Source organism: Hemitrygon akajei, chromosome 2 (assembly GCF_048418815.1).
Source record: "Hemitrygon akajei chromosome 2, sHemAka1.3, whole genome shotgun sequence".
Lineage (NCBI taxonomy): Eukaryota > Metazoa > Chordata > Chondrichthyes > Myliobatiformes > Dasyatidae > Hemitrygon > Hemitrygon akajei.
Window position 1 is genome coordinate 179474542 of NC_133125.1, and position 9873 is coordinate 179484414.

At 45.3% G+C, this 9873-nt stretch overlaps 1 long non-coding RNA gene across 1 annotated transcript; it reads right to left on the minus strand.

Moving 5' to 3' along the window:
- Positions 1-2680: 2680 nt before the first annotated feature.
- LOC140718849 (uncharacterized) lies at positions 2681-9614 on the minus strand. The gene is made up of 3 exons (XR_012096815.1): positions 9442-9614; positions 9215-9332; positions 2681-3015 (listed from the first exon to the last, which is right to left on the minus strand). It is a non-coding gene; the product is annotated as an uncharacterized lncRNA (long non-coding RNA).
- Between the last annotated feature and the right edge of the window lie 259 nt (positions 9615-9873).

Consider the following 9873-nt stretch of genomic DNA (forward strand, 5'->3'; position numbering starts at 1 on the left):
ACAATGTATTCCAAGTGTTGCTGGTTAATCTGCTCTGCGAACTCCCGGCCACAATGTATTCCAAGTGTTGCTGGTTAATCTGCTCTGCGAACTCCCGGCCACAATGTATTCCAAGTGTTGCTGGTTAATCTGCTCTGCGAACTCCCGGCCGCAATGTATTCCAAGTGTTGCTGGTTAATCTGCTCTGCGAACTCCCGGCCACAATGTATTCCAAGTGTTGCTGGTTAACCTGCTCTGCGAACTCCCAGCCGCAATGTATTCCAAGTGTTGCTGGTTAATCTGCTCTGCGAACTCCCGGCCACAATGTATTCCAAGTGTTGCTGGTTAACCTGCTCTGCGAACTCCCAGCCGCAATGTATTCCAAGTGTTGCTGGTTAATCTGCTCTGCGAACTCCCGGCCGCAATGTATTCCAAGTGTTGCTGGTTAATCTGCTCTGCGAACTCCCGGCCGCAATGTATTCCAAGTGTTGCTGGTTAATCTGCTCTGCGAACTCCCGGCCGCAATGTAGTCCAAGTGTTGCTGGTTAACCTGCTCTGCGAACTCCCGGCCGCAATGTATTCCAAGTGTTGCTGGTTAACCTGCTCTGTACTTCACCATATTAAATATTAATGCACTTTAGTTTGTTATTTATGTGTGATTCACCTGTAGATTTTATCCTCTCCTTCATAAGTTATCGTGTGCTATGTGTGTCCTGTACTTTACACCCTGGTTCGGAGAAACATTGTCTCGTTTCTGTACACATTACATGCATGTTTGTAGTTAAATGACAAACTTCACTGGACACTTGACAGACGGGCACATGGATGGAACGCTAGGTGGAAGGGATGGGTTTGATTGATCTTGGAGGAGGTTTAAATGTTGGCCAGGAAGGGCCTTTACTGTGCTGCACTGTTCCATGTTGTACGTTAACTCATTGGGAAATGGACAGTCGTTGTCTGGGTTGACAGTCGTCGTCACCTGGACTACCAGCCTCTTGTGTCTGCAGAGTCCAGTTTGGCAGCTCTGCTGTGAAACTGCCACTGGCATGCTCGATGCTCTGCAGTCATTTCCAACTTACCAGATGCCCGGAGCTGCATGAGGAATGTGCGTGTGATATTCGGAACCAGAATCTGAATATCACTCACATGCTGTATGTCGTGAGGCCTGTTGCTATGCAGGAGCAGTACACTGCAATTCATTATAATAAAAACTGTAAGTTACAGTAAGGAATATATATTTTTAAAAAGTTAGTTGAATGAATACATTAGTTTAATAAGCCATCCATGAGAATTGTTGAAATTCAGTTCGACATAAGTGATAGAAAGTTAAAAAAAAATTGAGTGACTACTGCATTAGGTACATCTGTATACCTGGTCATCGATGCCAATACCTAATCTGCCAGTCATGTGGCAGCCAAAAAAAAGCATGCAGACTTGGTCAAGAGGTTCAGTTGTCGTTCAGACCTAACATCAGAATGGGGAAGAAATGTGATCTAAGTGACTTTGATCATGGAATGATTGTTGGTCTCAGACGGGCTGGTTTTGAACAGCTCAGAACCTTTTGATCTCCATAAGCCCATAAGATTGAGGAGCAGAAGTAGGCCATTCAGCCCATCGAGTCTGCTCCACCATTTAATCATGGGCTGATCCAATTCTTCCAGTCATCCCCACTCCCCTGCCTTCTCCCCGTACCCTTTGATGCCCAGGCTAATCAAGAACCTATCTATCTCTTCCTTAAATGCACCCAATGACAAACTCCACAGCCACTCGTAGCAGCAAATTCCACAGATTTACCACCCTCCGACTAAAGTAATTTCTCCACATCTCTGTTCTAAATGGACGTCCTTCAATCCTGAAGTCCTGCCCTTTGTCCTAGACTCCCCTACCACGGGAAATAATTTTGCCATATCTAATCTGTTCAGGCCTTTTAACATTCGGGATGTTTCTATGAGATCCTCCCTCATTCTCCTGAACTCCGGGGAATACAGCCCAAGAGCTGCCAGATGGTCCTCACCCAGTGACCCTTTCATTCCTGGAATCATTCTCGTGAATCTTCTCTGAACCCTCTCCAATGTCAGTATAACCTTTCTAAAATAAGGAGCCCAAATACTTCAAGTGAGGTCTCACAAGTGCCTTATAGAGCCTCAACATCACATCCCTGCTCTTATATTCTATACCTTTAGAAATGAATGCCAACATTGCATTCACCTTCTTCTTCCACCGATTCAACCTGGAGGTTAACCTTTAGGGTATCCTGCACAAAGACTCCCAAGTCCCTTTGCATCTCTGCATTTTGAATTCTCTCCCCATCTAAATAATAGTCTGCCCGTTTATTTCTTCCTCCAAAGTGCATAGCCATACACTTTCCAACATTGTACTTCATTTGTCACTTCTTTGCCCATTCCCCAAAACTAATCTAAGTCTCTCTGCAGGGTCTCTCTTTCCTCAACACTACCTGCTTTTCCACCTATCTCCTGAGATTTTCATGCACATCTGTCTGTAGCGTTTATAGAGATTTGTGCAAAAAACAAAATGTTTAACAAGATGTGTGACCCTCAGGTCCGACCAGCCCGTGGTTGCCAAGGGGAAAACAGCTCCTGGCCCTGACAAAATGAGAAATCTCATCTATGTAGATGCTGCGTGACGTGTTGCCCGGTTACAAATCCGCACCGCAAAATACCAGACAGTAAACCATATGCAATTAAATGTTTGAACTTTATAAATTTTATTCTGAAGATAGAAGGAAAAGGGCCCATTTTAAGGAAAAGGCATAAGTTCGCGTTGGAGCTCACTGACATGTCCCTCCGAGCATCGCTGACCTTTCGACCCTCGTTCCCAGTCCACCCGCATCTGGCCATCTACCATATCATCAATGCTGGGTGGGATCAGTTAGCGTGGAGGCCTGTAACGCACAAGCCACATGAAGAAGAAGAAGAAGACTGCTTAGCTCTTTCATTGAGTTATTTTCATCATTTACAAATTGGTTGGATGCATTGGATTTCAATGTCACTTCCTGTTTGATTTTTGAGACACATCCTGTAATATATAAAACATATTATAAGGTCAGTAGCTGCCATTTTCCTTGACAAACAAACGCTGCTAAACCTAACAAATAAAGTACATTATGGCAACACGAGTGAATCTGCAGATGCTAGAAATAAACAAAAACACAAAATGCTGGCAGAGCTCAGCAGGCCAGACAGCATCTATGGGAGGAGGTAGTGATGACAGTTTGGGCCGAAACCCTTCATCAGGAGTCATTATGGAACATTTACATTATGGAAGTACATTATGGAACGGTTTATTCCTGGGAAACAGGAATTTCTGCACTTGAACACCTGAGACGAGCTGACCAAAATCTGCTGTTTCCTTTGCATTCTGTGTTTTATTTAGTTTTTGTTTTGGTATGGATAGCTATTTACTCTGCATCTCATTTTTTTTGCACTGATTCATGAATTCCGTAAGACCAAATTTCCATTTCCAAACTATCCTAGCATGGATATACTGTATGCAGTCAGTGCCAATGTGCAATAATTTAGAAATCGTAATTTCCATCTAATGAAACCTTTCCGTCCAATTATCAGTTTAGTGACGGTTTTCTCCAGTATAAATGTCGACATTTTGTTGGGGAGGAAGCATTAAGAAGAGGGACGCCTCACGTCTTAACAAGCTGGTAAGGAAGGCGGGCTCTGTCATGGGCAAAGTACTGGAGAGTTTAACATCGGTAGCTGAGCGAAGGGCGCTGAGTAGGCTACGGTCAATTATGGATAACTCTGAACATCCTCTACATAGCACCATCCAGAGACAGAGAAGCAGTTTCAGCGACAGGTTACTATCGATGCAATGCTCCTCAGACAGGATGAAGAGGTCAATACTCCCCAATGCCATTAGGCTTTACAATTCTACCGCCAGGACTTAAGAACTTTTTAAAAGCTATTATTAATGCTTTTTGAGATAGTGATTTAGATGCATATCATATTTTTTACTGAGTTAAGTATTGTATGTAATTAGTTTTGCTACAACAAGTGTATGGGACATTGGAAAAAAAGTTGAATTTCCCCATGGGGATGAATAAAGTATCTATCTATCTATCTATCTATCTTTAAACTTCACAACGGAAGTATGACTTGTATGTACGTCCCTACCACCACTGAGTGGCGCTGTGTCACCACTCTTGTCGTTTCTGTTTGTCTGCTCCTCAAATTGCTGTAATTCAATCATACAATTGTCTTACAGTGATATAAGTGAATCAAAATACTATATTAAACACACGCAAAGTGTATTACTTTATTTGAGTCTATTGCAGATTATTTAGAGATTATCGGCTGTGATAAATCATCATTAAAATATCAACATGTCATTGGACCACTGGGCGGACATGAATTAAATTAAACTGCAATATTTTTCTTAAGGGGTTTCCCGTCTTTTTACATATCTGTCAGGCTAATTATTTTTCCAACTATTATTCCTTCCAAACCCTAACTGTTTTTATTTCCTCTGTATACTCAGAAGCTTGGGAGATTGGTTATTTACGACTGGGACCATAATGGAACCAGAGTTAAGAAGTGTTAATAAGCACACTTGGAGGGGAGCAGGAAGTTGTATTTATAACTGTAGCTCTGTTTTTCACAGCACACGAGAACAGTTGAAACACAGGTGAAGGTTCTGAAGAAGAGGTTGCCAGGACTTGATAGGTAAAAGGTTAAATAGGCCAGTACATCATTCCCTGAAGCACAGGAGATTGAGGGGGGATATTGTGGAGGTACTCAGAAAGATGAGTGAATGGGTAGGTGGATACATGGAGGCTTTCTTCCTCCTCAGTTTTGGTGAGATGAAAACTAGGGGCCACAGGTTTAGGGAGAAAAGTGAAATATCTAAGGGGATATTTCCTGAGGGGAAACGTTGGTCAGAAGGTGATGCAAATGTGGAAGGAACTGCCAGAGGCGGGTTCCATTGTAACACGTAAGAGAAGCCTGGATAGGTACATGGATGAGAGGGGTATAGAACCACAAACCATAGAACACTATGGCACAGTACAGGCCCTTCAGCCCTCCATGTTGTGCCGACCCATATAATCCTTAAAAAAGGTACTAAACACACATTACCCCATAACATTGAACATTGACTTCTCTAACTTCTGTTAATGCCCCTCCTCCCCTTCTTACCCCATCCCTGATATATTTAGTTGTTTTTTCTCTCTCTGCTCATCATGCTGCCTGTTCTCCATCTCCCTCTGGTGCTCCCCTCCCCCTTTATTTCTCTCTAGGCCTCCCATCCCATGATCCTTTCCCTTCTCCAGCTCTGTATCCCTTTTGCCAATCACCTTTCCAGCTCTCAGCTTCACCCCACCCCCTCCAGTCTTCTCCTATCATTTTGCATTTTCCCCTCCCCCTCCTACTTTCAAATCTCTTACTATCTTTCCTTTCAGTTAGTCCTGACGAAGGGTCTCGGCCCGAAACGTCGACAGCGCTTCTCCCTATAGATGCTGCCTGGCCTGCTGCGTCCCACCAGCATTTTGTGCGTGTTGTTGCTTGAATTTCCAGCATCTGCAGATTTCCTTGTGTTTGCCTACCCCATAACCCTCCATTTTTCTTTCATCCATGTGTCTCCAAGAGGCTCTTAAACACCCCTAATGTTTTAGCCTCCATCATCATCCCTGGCAAGTCATTCCAGACACTCACAACCCTCTGTGTAAAAAACTTACCCCTGATGTCTCCCCTAGACTTCCCTCCCTTAATTTTGTACATATGCCTTCTGGTGTTTGCTATTGGTGCCCTGGGAAACAGGTACTGACTATCCACCCTGTCTAAGCCTCTCATAATCTTGTAGACCTCTATCAAGTCCTCTCTCATTCTTCTATGCTCCAAAGAGAAAAGTCCCAGCTCTGCTAACCTTGCTTCATATGACTTGTTCTCCAAACCAGGCAACATCCTGGTAAATCTCCTCTGCACCCTCTCCATAGCTTCCACATCCTTCCTATAATGAGGTGACCAGAACTGAACACAATACTCTTTTAAGTGCGGTCTTACCAGAGATTTGTAGAGTTGCAACATGACCTCTCTACTCTTGAACTCAATCCCCTTGTTAATGAAGCTTAGCATCCCATAGGCCTTCTTAACTACCCTATCAACCTGTGCAGCGACTTTGAGGGATGTATGGATTTGAACCCCAAGGTCCCTTTGTTCATCCACACTCTTAAGTAACTGACCATTAATCCTGTACTCAGCCTTCTGGTTTGTCCTTCGAAAATGCATCACCTCACACTTGTCCGGATTGAACTCCGGAGTGACATCTATCATTAAGGAGCCTCCTTCGTCTAGAGGACAGGCAGGAGCCTACAGACCCACAGTCAGCATTTTACAATCAGATTCTTCCCCTCCACCATCAGATTTCTGAAGGGCTGATGAACACCACCTCATTATTTTTGACCTTTGCACTCTTTATTTAATTTGTGAATGATTGAAATTTCTATGTTTTCATGAAACTACCAAATCTCATGCCGAATGTCAGAACCAGAATCAGGTTTAATATCACTGGCATATGTCATGAAATTTGTTGTTTTACAGTAGCAGAACATTGTAATCCATAGCACTTAAAGCTATAAATTACAATAAGAAACACGCACAAAATGCTGGGGGAACTCAACAGGCCAGGCAGCATCTATGGCAAAGAGCAAACAGTTAATGTTTCGGGCCGAGACTTTTAGCAGGACCCGTGGCAGAGCAGGGGGTTTACATGCTTCCTTGAGGGGCGCCAGTGATGAGAAGATTGTGACAATTATTCTGATTCTGAAGTCTATTCCTTGCTGCATAGGGTTAATCATTTGGAAACTGCGCTCAGTACACCAGTCATTTGTATAAACTGAGGAAAGCTGAAATCCGGGTGATATTTCATGGAGAACTCAATTGTTCACACCGCTAGAAGCTGAAAAGCTATATTTCACTCCATCTTTTTATTCTCATTACTTAGTCAAGGTTTATTCATGCTGCTCTGGGCTTTTCAGTCACGTGACAAGCCTGTTTTACGGCATTGAAAATCCGTAAGACTCAACAAGCTTGTCAGTAACGACCCGGTTACTGCACTGCCAACTGGGGTTAGACGCGATCTAACATTGGAGAAATCCAGCACGGATTTGTTGATCGGTCAATACGTTCACACGCCTGCTCCCTCACTACCGGGACCTCTGCTCATTGCGACGTGTATAAACGATTTGGATGGCCGGGTTACTAAGTCTGCAGATTGTCATGATGTGTGCTGGCAATATCGTAATTCCCAAAGACCATCGGCGGCTGGGCCGAGCGACACCGCGAGAAAGAACCCAGCAATTAGCGCTAATGGGGCATCTGCTTAAATAATACAAGTAAGACAGAATCCCTAACCTACCAAAATATACTTAATAAGAAGGCACAACGAGACCGCATTACAAAGAGCCAGTCACTTGTGAAAAACAGCAAGTGTTTAATGAACCAATCAGGTGCTCTAAAAACCTCGGGCCCAACGCTCCCCAGCGCCCCACACAAGCCAAAGAACTCATTACAAAGATGATACACTGGCATTAGATAATGTCGGAAATTGCCGGAGGGCGCAGATAGGGGCACAGGAATGGCAGATGGCATAGATAGAGTATCTTTTCCCATGGGCCGGCTGCTGGTGTGGGGGCATCAGCACTCGACTTCAAGGCAGATCCCGAGTTCAAACCCGGGCAGCAGCAGTATCTGCGCGGAAGAAAGGCCTGGCAATCTACTTCCGTATCTTGCCACGAAAACACTATGAGGTCAGGAAGAGTCGGACTCGAACGAACAACAACAATCTTTCCCCAGGGTCAATATGTCTAACACTGGACGGCATTATAGGGAGTAAGTTCCAAGGACACGCGCAGGACAAGTGTTTGAGTTTCAGAGAGTGGTGGGGGCCTGGAATGGGGTGACAGAGGCAAATACCAGAGAGGAGTTTTAAGGGTTCTTAAATAGCCACATGACTATGCAGAGAATGAAGGAATATAGACATTGTGTAGACGGGGGGGATTAGTTTAGTTAGGCAGTCCGTGGACAGGAGGAGTCTGTACTGTTTTCTACTTCGCTTAGTCAAAACTTCAGTCAGATCTGGAGAAGTAATCTGCGGGAGGGATCACCAGGGTGTGGGCGAAGGAGTCATCAATGTTTCCAGTCAAGACTCTGCATCAGTAGCCTTTTGTGTCTGCAGCTACAACTCCTTTGCATATGTTTCCAGTGGTTCGCCTTGAAATTTGACTGATGCAAATCGAAAGCAAATGTGGCAACGCATGGATTTCACAAACAAAACACGGGAATGACACAGCAGGCCGGGCAGCGTCTGTGGATGCTTCAGGCTGAGTCTCGTCATTAAGACTGGAATGGAAGGGGGAGGAAACAGGAGGAAACCTGCAGATGCCCGAACTCGGAGCAACACCCACGCAGTGCTGGGGGAACACAGCAGGCCAGGCAGCAGCTGTGGAAAGGAGTACACAGTGGCCAGGAAAGGGGAAGGGGTCAGAATAAGAAGGAAGCAGGAGGTGGGAAGTGCAGGCAGGCAGGTAACACCTGGCGAGGAGCAATGTGGATGTGAGAAACTGGGAGGCGATAGGTGGAGGAGGTAAAAGGCTGAGAAGGTGGAAGGGGTTGGAGGGCGAAGAGAAATTTCTGTTCACCCAGCACTTCAAGAATTCCAGCACCTGCAGAAGCTTTTGTGTCTTTACTCAGGAGTCTCCAAATGAAGCAGAAATGGGTTTTTTAAAAATCTGCGGTTGGATTCGCCGGAGGAAACCCCCCTCCACATTAGTTTTACACATTTCTAGTCAGAGTTTCCGTTGTCCCCGCAAAATATCAACACAGCCCAGACGTCAGCATTTGCTAGATCGTGTCTGAGGTTGCCAGAGAGACTTTCATAAACAACACACAAGACATGCCGGAGAAATTCAGCAAGTCAGGCTCCGTCTAATGGAGATGAGCGAACAGTCGGCGTTCGGAGCCGATGCGCTTCCCTAGGTCTGAAAACGAAAGGGACAGGGACTTCGGTCCATTAGTGCTGACCGGCTTGTTGAGTTCTCCAGCAATTTGGGCGTGTTGTCAGAGAACTCAGAGTAACACACACACAATGCCGGAGGAACTCGACGGGCCGGACGGCCTCAATAAGAATCGACGTTTCGAGCCGCGACCCTGCACTGGGAGGTTTAACAGCTGGGCGAAACTCATCAGATCGCTTTGCGGCGAAGAAATACCTTGACACCTTCATCCCGCTCCGTCCTTTTCCCCATCGAGTGTGTATGTTTCTCCAGCTCCTCCAGATAGCGATCCCTGTAGGTCGACACACTGATAATCGCGACTTTGTCCATGAACCTGCGAAGCAACAGAACTGTCAACTCAAACAACCCCGGACTTGCTGAGAGTTTGCGGCGATAGGTACCAGCGCGCATGCCTAACCCTCTAATGCGCCTTTCTGTCTCACCTTTCCAGTGGAGCCTGATACCATTTCAGGGATGTTGCGGGCATTTTTTTTTTGTTTTTGTTTTATATTTTCGGAGGGGAGACGGATGTTCGGAGATGTTGCCCTGCGCTCAGCTGAGAGGAAAAGTAAATTATTGCGGAAGGCAAAGGGAGTTTCTGATTGGATACCTCCAGCTCCGTGTTTACGTTTGAAATACTGATGCGGCTGCTGGTGATTTGCGAAGTCTGTTTTTGTTTGGGTAATCTGAAATTTAACGGAAGTGGGAAGTCTTTGCTCACTTTCATAAACTCATACTTCTCAATGTTTCGGGTGATCAGAATCAGCGGGAAGGGTTTCGACAACCCCTGCCGTTCCTGGCAGACGAGAACTCCTTAGACAGACCCTGGTTACGCGAAGTGGGCGTGACGGGTGGCGGCAGATAGTGGAATCGGA